The sequence below is a fragment of the Sphaerodactylus townsendi genome, linkage group LG07 (assembly GCF_021028975.2).
Source record: "Sphaerodactylus townsendi isolate TG3544 linkage group LG07, MPM_Stown_v2.3, whole genome shotgun sequence".
Lineage (NCBI taxonomy): Eukaryota > Metazoa > Chordata > Lepidosauria > Squamata > Sphaerodactylidae > Sphaerodactylus > Sphaerodactylus townsendi.
Window position 1 is genome coordinate 126,004,931 of NC_059431.1, and position 9,070 is coordinate 126,014,000.

The following is a 9,070-nucleotide window of genomic DNA, read 5'->3' on the forward strand; positions in this document are numbered from 1 at the left end:
AGGAGGGTTTACTCAGAAGCAAATCCCATTGCCAGCAACTGAGCTTACTCCCAGGTAAAGGATGCTTTCGTTCTTCCCACGAAAATCAGTGGGGTTTAACAGCGCTTAACGGGGCTACCTACACTGCTTCCCCAAAACTAGGTCTTAGGTTCAATGCTAATAATCTCCCTGAAATAATTACACTATTATCACATGACGAACTCTGTGCACGCGTGCCCACAGAGAGGGCTCTGAGTGCCACCTCTGGCACCTGTGCCATAGGTTCGCCACCACTTCCCCCCCCCCCCCCCCCCCCCCCCCCTGGGTATTCCCCCCCCCCCCCCCCCCCCCCCGGGGAACACCCCCCCCCCCCCCCCCCCCCCCCCCCCCCCCCCCGCCCCCCCCCCCCCCCCCCCCCCCCCCCCCCCACCCCCCCCCCCCCCCACCCCCCCCCCCCCCCACCCCCCCCCCCCCCCCCCCTCCCCCCCCCCACCCCCCCCCCCCCCCACCCCCCCCCCCCCCCCCCCCCCCCCCCCCCCACCCCCCCCCCCCCCCACCCCCCCCCCCCCCCACCCCCCCCCCCCCCCACCCCCCCCCCCCCCCACCCCCCCCCCCCCCCACCCCCCCCCCCCCCCACCCCCCCCCCCCCCCACCCCCCCCCCCCCCCACCCCCCCCCCCCCCCACCCCCCCCCCCCCCCACCCCCCCCCCCCCCCACCCCCCCCCCCCCCCACCCCCCCCCCCCCCCACCCCCCCCCCCCCCCACCCCCCCCCCCCCCCACCCCCCCCCCCCCCCACCCCCCCCCCCCCCCACCCCCCCCCCCCCCCACCCCCCCCCCCCCCCACCCCCCCCCCCCCCCACCCCCCCCCCCCCCCACCCCCCCCCCCCCCCACCCCCCCCCCCCCCCACCCCCCCCCCCCCCCACCCCCCCCCCCCCCCACCCCCCCCCCCCCCCACCCCCCCCCCCCCCCACCCCCCCCCCCCCCCACCCCCCCCCCCCCCCACCCCCCCCCCCCCCCACCCCCCCCCCCCCCCACCCCCCCCCCCCCCCACCCCCCCCCCCCCCCACCCCCCCCCCCCCCCACCCCCCCCCCCCCCCACCCCCCCCCCCCCCCACCCCCCCCCCCCCCCACCCCCCCCCCCCCCCACCCCCCCCCCCCCCCACCCCCCCCCCCCCCCACCCCCCCCCCCCCCCACCCCCCCCCCCCCCCACCCCCCCCCCCCCCCACCCCCCCCCCCCCCCACCCCCCCCCCCCCCCACCCCCCCCCCCCCCCACCCCCCCCCCCCCCCACCCCCCCCCCCCCCCACCCCCCCCCCCCCCCACCCCCCCCCCCCCCCACCCCCCCCCCCCCCCACCCCCCCCCCCCCCCACCCCCCCCCCCCCCCACCCCCCCCCCCCCCCACCCCCCCCCCCCCCCACCCCCCCCCCCCCCCACCCCCCCCCCCCCCCACCCCCCCCCCCCCCCACCCCCCCCCCCCCCCACCCCCCCCCCCCCCCACCCCCCCCCCCCCCCACCCCCCCCCCCCCCCACCCCCCCCCCCCCCCACCCCCCCCCCCCCCCACCCCCCCCCCCCCCCACCCCCCCCCCCCCCCACCCCCCCCCCCCCCCACCCCCCCCCCCCCCCACCCCCCCCCCCCCCCACCCCCCCCCCCCCCCACCCCCCCCCCCCCCCACCCCCCCCCCCCCCCACCCCCCCCCCCCCCCACCCCCCCCCCCCCCCACCCCCCCCCCCCCCCACCCCCCCCCCCCCCCACCCCCCCCCCCCCCCACCCCCCCCCCCCCCCACCCCCCCCCCCCCCCACCCCCCCCCCCCCCCACCCCCCCCCCCCCCCACCCCCCCCCCCCCCCACCCCCCCCCCCCCCCACCCCCCCCCCCCCCCACCCCCCCCCCCCCCCACCCCCCCCCCCCCCCACCCCCCCCCCCCCCCACCCCCCCCCCCCCCCACCCCCCCCCCCCCCCACCCCCCCCCCCCCCCACCCCCCCCCCCCCCCACCCCCCCCCCCCCCCACCCCCCCCCCCCCCCACCCCCCCCCCCCCCCACCCCCCCCCCCCCCCACCCCCCCCCCCCCCCACCCCCCCCCCCCCCCACCCCCCCCCCCCCCCACCCCCCCCCCCCCCCACCCCCCCCCCCCCCCACCCCCCCCCCCCCCCACCCCCCCCCCCCCCCACCCCCCCCCCCCCCCACCCCCCCCCCCCCCCACCCCCCCCCCCCCCCACCCCCCCCCCCCCCCACCCCCCCCCCCCCCCACCCCCCCCCCCCCCCACCCCCCCCCCCCCCCACCCCCCCCCCCCCCCACCCCCCCCCCCCCCCACCCCCCCCCCCCCCCACCCCCCCCCCCCCCCACCCCCCCCCCCCCCCACCCCCCCCCCCCCCCACCCCCCCCCCCCCCCACCCCCCCCCCCCCCCACCCCCCCCCCCCCCCACCCCCCCCCCCCCCCACCCCCCCCCCCCCCCACCCCCCCCCCCCCCCACCCCCCCCCCCCCCCACCCCCCCCCCCCCCCACCCCCCCCCCCCCCCACCCCCCCCCCCCCCCACCCCCCCCCCCCCCCACCCCCCCCCCCCCCCACCCCCCCCCCCCCCCACCCCCCCCCCCCCCCACCCCCCCCCCCCCCCACCCCCCCCCCCCCCCACCCCCCCCCCCCCCCACCCCCCCCCCCCCCCACCCCCCCCCCCCCCCACCCCCCCCCCCCCCCACCCCCCCCCCCCCCCACCCCCCCCCCCCCCCACCCCCCCCCCCCCCCACCCCCCCCCCCCCCCACCCCCCCCCCCCCCCACCCCCCCCCCCCCCCACCCCCCCCCCCCCCCACCCCCCCCCCCCCCCACCCCCCCCCCCCCCCACCCCCCCCCCCCCCCACCCCCCCCCCCCCCCACCCCCCCCCCCCCCCACCCCCCCCCCCCCCCACCCCCCCCCCCCCCCACCCCCCCCCCCCCCCACCCCCCCCCCCCCCCACCCCCCCCCCCCCCCACCCCCCCCCCCCCCCACCCCCCCCCCCCCCCACCCCCCCCCCCCCCCACCCCCCCCCCCCCCCACCCCCCCCCCCCCCCACCCCCCCCCCCCCCCACCCCCCCCCCCCCCCACCCCCCCCCCCCCCCACCCCCCCCCCCCCCCACCCCCCCCCCCCCCCACCCCCCCCCCCCCCCACCCCCCCCCCCCCCCACCCCCCCCCCCCCCCACCCCCCCCCCCCCCCACCCCCCCCCCCCCCCACCCCCCCCCCCCCCCACCCCCCCCCCCCCCCACCCCCCCCCCCCCCCACCCCCCCCCCCCCCCACCCCCCCCCCCCCCCACCCCCCCCCCCCCCCACCCCCCCCCCCCCCCACCCCCCCCCCCCCCCACCCCCCCCCCCCCCCACCCCCCCCCCCCCCCACCCCCCCCCCCCCCCACCCCCCCCCCCCCCCACCCCCCCCCCCCCCCACCCCCCCCCCCCCCCACCCCCCCCCCCCCCCACCCCCCCCCCCCCCCACCCCCCCCCCCCCCCACCCCCCCCCCCCCCCACCCCCCCCCCCCCCCACCCCCCCCCCCCCCCACCCCCCCCCCCCCCCACCCCCCCCCCCCCCCACCCCCCCCCCCCCCCACCCCCCCCCCCCCCCACCCCCCCCCCCCCCCACCCCCCCCCCCCCCCACCCCCCCCCCCCCCCACCCCCCCCCCCCCCCACCCCCCCCCCCCCCCACCCCCCCCCCCCCCCACCCCCCCCCCCCCCCACCCCCCCCCCCCCCCACCCCCCCCCCCCCCCACCCCCCCCCCCCCCCACCCCCCCCCCCCCCCACCCCCCCCCCCCCCCACCCCCCCCCCCCCCCACCCCCCCCCCCCCCCACCCCCCCCCCCCCCCACCCCCCCCCCCCCCCACCCCCCCCCCCCCCCACCCCCCCCCCCCCCCACCCCCCCCCCCCCCCACCCCCCCCCCCCCCCACCCCCCCCCCCCCCCACCCCCCCCCCCCCCCACCCCCCCCCCCCCCCACCCCCCCCCCCCCCCACCCCCCCCCCCCCCCACCCCCCCCCCCCCCCACCCCCCCCCCCCCCCACCCCCCCCCCCCCCCACCCCCCCCCCCCCCCACCCCCCCCCCCCCCCACCCCCCCCCCCCCCCACCCCCCCCCCCCCCCACCCCCCCCCCCCCCCACCCCCCCCCCCCCCCACCCCCCCCCCCCCCCACCCCCCCCCCCCCCCACCCCCCCCCCCCCCCACCCCCCCCCCCCCCCACCCCCCCCCCCCCCCACCCCCCCCCCCCCCCACCCCCCCCCCCCCCCACCCCCCCCCCCCCCCACCCCCCCCCCCCCCCACCCCCCCCCCCCCCCACCCCCCCCCCCCCCCACCCCCCCCCCCCCCCACCCCCCCCCCCCCCCACCCCCCCCCCCCCCCACCCCCCCCCCCCCCCACCCCCCCCCCCCCCCACCCCCCCCCCCCCCCACCCCCCCCCCCCCCCACCCCCCCCCCCCCCCACCCCCCCCCCCCCCCACCCCCCCCCCCCCCCACCCCCCCCCCCCCCCACCCCCCCCCCCCCCCACCCCCCCCCCCCCCCACCCCCCCCCCCCCCCACCCCCCCCCCCCCCCACCCCCCCCCCCCCCCACCCCCCCCCCCCCCCACCCCCCCCCCCCCCCACCCCCCCCCCCCCCCACCCCCCCCCCCCCCCACCCCCCCCCCCCCCCACCCCCCCCCCCCCCCACCCCCCCCCCCCCCCACCCCCCCCCCCCCCCACCCCCCCCCCCCCCCACCCCCCCCCCCCCCCACCCCCCCCCCCCCCCACCCCCCCCCCCCCCCACCCCCCCCCCCCCCCACCCCCCCCCCCCCCCACCCCCCCCCCCCCCCACCCCCCCCCCCCCCCACCCCCCCCCCCCCCCACCCCCCCCCCCCCCCACCCCCCCCCCCCCCCACCCCCCCCCCCCCCCACCCCCCCCCCCCCCCACCCCCCCCCCCCCCCACCCCCCCCCCCCCCCACCCCCCCCCCCCCCCACCCCCCCCCCCCCCCACCCCCCCCCCCCCCCACCCCCCCCCCCCCCCACCCCCCCCCCCCCCCACCCCCCCCCCCCCCCACCCCCCCCCCCCCCCACCCCCCCCCCCCCCCACCCCCCCCCCCCCCCACCCCCCCCCCCCCCCACCCCCCCCCCCCCCCACCCCCCCCCCCCCCCACCCCCCCCCCCCCCCACCCCCCCCCCCCCCCACCCCCCCCCCCCCCCACCCCCCCCCCCCCCCACCCCCCCCCCCCCCCACCCCCCCCCCCCCCCACCCCCCCCCCCCCCCACCCCCCCCCCCCCCCACCCCCCCCCCCCCCCACCCCCCCCCCCCCCCACCCCCCCCCCCCCCCACCCCCCCCCCCCCCCACCCCCCCCCCCCCCCACCCCCCCCCCCCCCCACCCCCCCCCCCCCCCACCCCCCCCCCCCCCCACCCCCCCCCCCCCCCACCCCCCCCCCCCCCCACCCCCCCCCCCCCCCACCCCCCCCCCCCCCCACCCCCCCCCCCCCCCACCCCCCCCCCCCCCCACCCCCCCCCCCCCCCACCCCCCCCCCCCCCCACCCCCCCCCCCCCCCACCCCCCCCCCCCCCCACCCCCCCCCCCCCCCACCCCCCCCCCCCCCCACCCCCCCCCCCCCCCACCCCCCCCCCCCCCCACCCCCCCCCCCCCCCACCCCCCCCCCCCCCCACCCCCCCCCCCCCCCACCCCCCCCCCCCCCCACCCCCCCCCCCCCCCACCCCCCCCCCCCCCCACCCCCCCCCCCCCCCACCCCCCCCCCCCCCCACCCCCCCCCCCCCCCACCCCCCCCCCCCCCCACCCCCCCCCCCCCCCACCCCCCCCCCCCCCCACCCCCCCCCCCCCCCACCCCCCCCCCCCCCCACCCCCCCCCCCCCCCACCCCCCCCCCCCCCCACCCCCCCCCCCCCCCACCCCCCCCCCCCCCCACCCCCCCCCCCCCCCACCCCCCCCCCCCCCCACCCCCCCCCCCCCCCACCCCCCCCCCCCCCCACCCCCCCCCCCCCCCACCCCCCCCCCCCCCCACCCCCCCCCCCCCCCACCCCCCCCCCCCCCCACCCCCCCCCCCCCCCACCCCCCCCCCCCCCCACCCCCCCCCCCCCCCACCCCCCCCCCCCCCCACCCCCCCCCCCCCCCACCCCCCCCCCCCCCCACCCCCCCCCCCCCCCACCCCCCCCCCCCCCCACCCCCCCCCCCCCCCACCCCCCCCCCCCCCCACCCCCCCCCCCCCCCACCCCCCCCCCCCCCCACCCCCCCCCCCCCCCACCCCCCCCCCCCCCCACCCCCCCCCCCCCCCACCCCCCCCCCCCCCCACCCCCCCCCCCCCCCACCCCCCCCCCCCCCCACCCCCCCCCCCCCCCACCCCCCCCCCCCCCCACCCCCCCCCCCCCCCACCCCCCCCCCCCCCCACCCCCCCCCCCCCCCACCCCCCCCCCCCCCCACCCCCCCCCCCCCCCACCCCCCCCCCCCCCCACCCCCCCCCCCCCCCACCCCCCCCCCCCCCCACCCCCCCCCCCCCCCACCCCCCCCCCCCCCCACCCCCCCCCCCCCCCACCCCCCCCCCCCCCCACCCCCCCCCCCCCCCACCCCCCCCCCCCCCCACCCCCCCCCCCCCCCACCCCCCCCCCCCCCCACCCCCCCCCCCCCCCACCCCCCCCCCCCCCCACCCCCCCCCCCCCCCACCCCCCCCCCCCCCCACCCCCCCCCCCCCCCACCCCCCCCCCCCCCCACCCCCCCCCCCCCCCACCCCCCCCCCCCCCCACCCCCCCCCCCCCCCACCCCCCCCCCCCCCCACCCCCCCCCCCCCCCACCCCCCCCCCCCCCCACCCCCCCCCCCCCCCACCCCCCCCCCCCCCCACCCCCCCCCCCCCCCACCCCCCCCCCCCCCCACCCCCCCCCCCCCCCACCCCCCCCCCCCCCCACCCCCCCCCCCCCCCACCCCCCCCCCCCCCCACCCCCCCCCCCCCCCACCCCCCCCCCCCCCCACCCCCCCCCCCCCCCACCCCCCCCCCCCCCCACCCCCCCCCCCCCCCACCCCCCCCCCCCCCCACCCCCCCCCCCCCCCACCCCCCCCCCCCCCCACCCCCCCCCCCCCCCACCCCCCCCCCCCCCCACCCCCCCCCCCCCCCACCCCCCCCCCCCCCCACCCCCCCCCCCCCCCACCCCCCCCCCCCCCCACCCCCCCCCCCCCCCACCCCCCCCCCCCCCCACCCCCCCCCCCCCCCACCCCCCCCCCCCCCCACCCCCCCCCCCCCCCACCCCCCCCCCCCCCCACCCCCCCCCCCCCCCACCCCCCCCCCCCCCCACCCCCCCCCCCCCCCACCCCCCCCCCCCCCCACCCCCCCCCCCCCCCACCCCCCCCCCCCCCCACCCCCCCCCCCCCCCACCCCCCCCCCCCCCCACCCCCCCCCCCCCCCACCCCCCCCCCCCCCCACCCCCCCCCCCCCCCACCCCCCCCCCCCCCCACCCCCCCCCCCCCCCACCCCCCCCCCCCCCCACCCCCCCCCCCCCCCACCCCCCCCCCCCCCCACCCCCCCCCCCCCCCACCCCCCCCCCCCCCCACCCCCCCCCCCCCCCACCCCCCCCCCCCCCCACCCCCCCCCCCCCCCACCCCCCCCCCCCCCCACCCCCCCCCCCCCCCACCCCCCCCCCCCCCCACCCCCCCCCCCCCCCACCCCCCCCCCCCCCCACCCCCCCCCCCCCCCACCCCCCCCCCCCCCCACCCCCCCCCCCCCCCACCCCCCCCCCCCCCCACCCCCCCCCCCCCCCACCCCCCCCCCCCCCCACCCCCCCCCCCCCCCACCCCCCCCCCCCCCCACCCCCCCCCCCCCCCACCCCCCCCCCCCCCCACCCCCCCCCCCCCCCACCCCCCCCCCCCCCCACCCCCCCCCCCCCCCACCCCCCCCCCCCCCCACCCCCCCCCCCCCCCACCCCCCCCCCCCCCCACCCCCCCCCCCCCCCACCCCCCCCCCCCCCCACCCCCCCCCCCCCCCACCCCCCCCCCCCCCCACCCCCCCCCCCCCCCACCCCCCCCCCCCCCCACCCCCCCCCCCCCCCACCCCCCCCCCCCCCCACCCCCCCCCCCCCCCACCCCCCCCCCCCCCCACCCCCCCCCCCCCCCACCCCCCCCCCCCCCCACCCCCCCCCCCCCCCACCCCCCCCCCCCCCCACCCCCCCCCCCCCCCACCCCCCCCCCCCCCCACCCCCCCCCCCCCCCACCCCCCCCCCCCCCCACCCCCCCCCCCCCCCACCCCCCCCCCCCCCCACCCCCCCCCCCCCCCACCCCCCCCCCCCCCCACCCCCCCCCCCCCCCACCCCCCCCCCCCCCCACCCCCCCCCCCCCCCACCCCCCCCCCCCCCCACCCCCCCCCCCCCCCACCCCCCCCCCCCCCCACCCCCCCCCCCCCCCACCCCCCCCCCCCCCCACCCCCCCCCCCCCCCACCCCCCCCCCCCCCCACCCCCCCCCCCCCCCACCCCCCCCCCCCCCCACCCCCCCCCCCCCCCACCCCCCCCCCCCCCCACCCCCCCCCCCCCCCACCCCCCCCCCCCCCCACCCCCCCCCCCCCCCACCCCCCCCCCCCCCCACCCCCCCCCCCCCCCACCCCCCCCCCCCCCCACCCCCCCCCCCCCCCACCCCCCCCCCCCCCCACCCCCCCCCCCCCCCACCCCCCCCCCCCCCCACCCCCCCCCCCCCCCACCCCCCCCCCCCCCCACCCCCCCCCCCCCCCACCCCCCCCCCCCCCCACCCCCCCCCCCCCCCACCCCCCCCCCCCCCCACCCCCCCCCCCCCCCACCCCCCCCCCCCCCCACCCCCCCCCCCCCCCACCCCCCCCCCCCCCCACCCCCCCCCCCCCCCACCCCCCCCCCCCCCCACCCCCCCCCCCCCCCACCCCCCCCCCCCCCCACCCCCCCCCCCCCCCACCCCCCCCCCCCCCCACCCCCCCCCCCCCCCACCCCCCCCCCCCCCCACCCCCCCCCCCCCCCACCCCCCCCCCCCCCCACCCCCCCCCCCCCCCACCCCCCCCCCCCCCCACCCCCCCCCCCCCCCACCCCCCCCCCCCCCCACCCCCCCCCCCCCCCACCCCCCCCCCCCCCCACCCCCCCCCCCCCCCACCCCCCC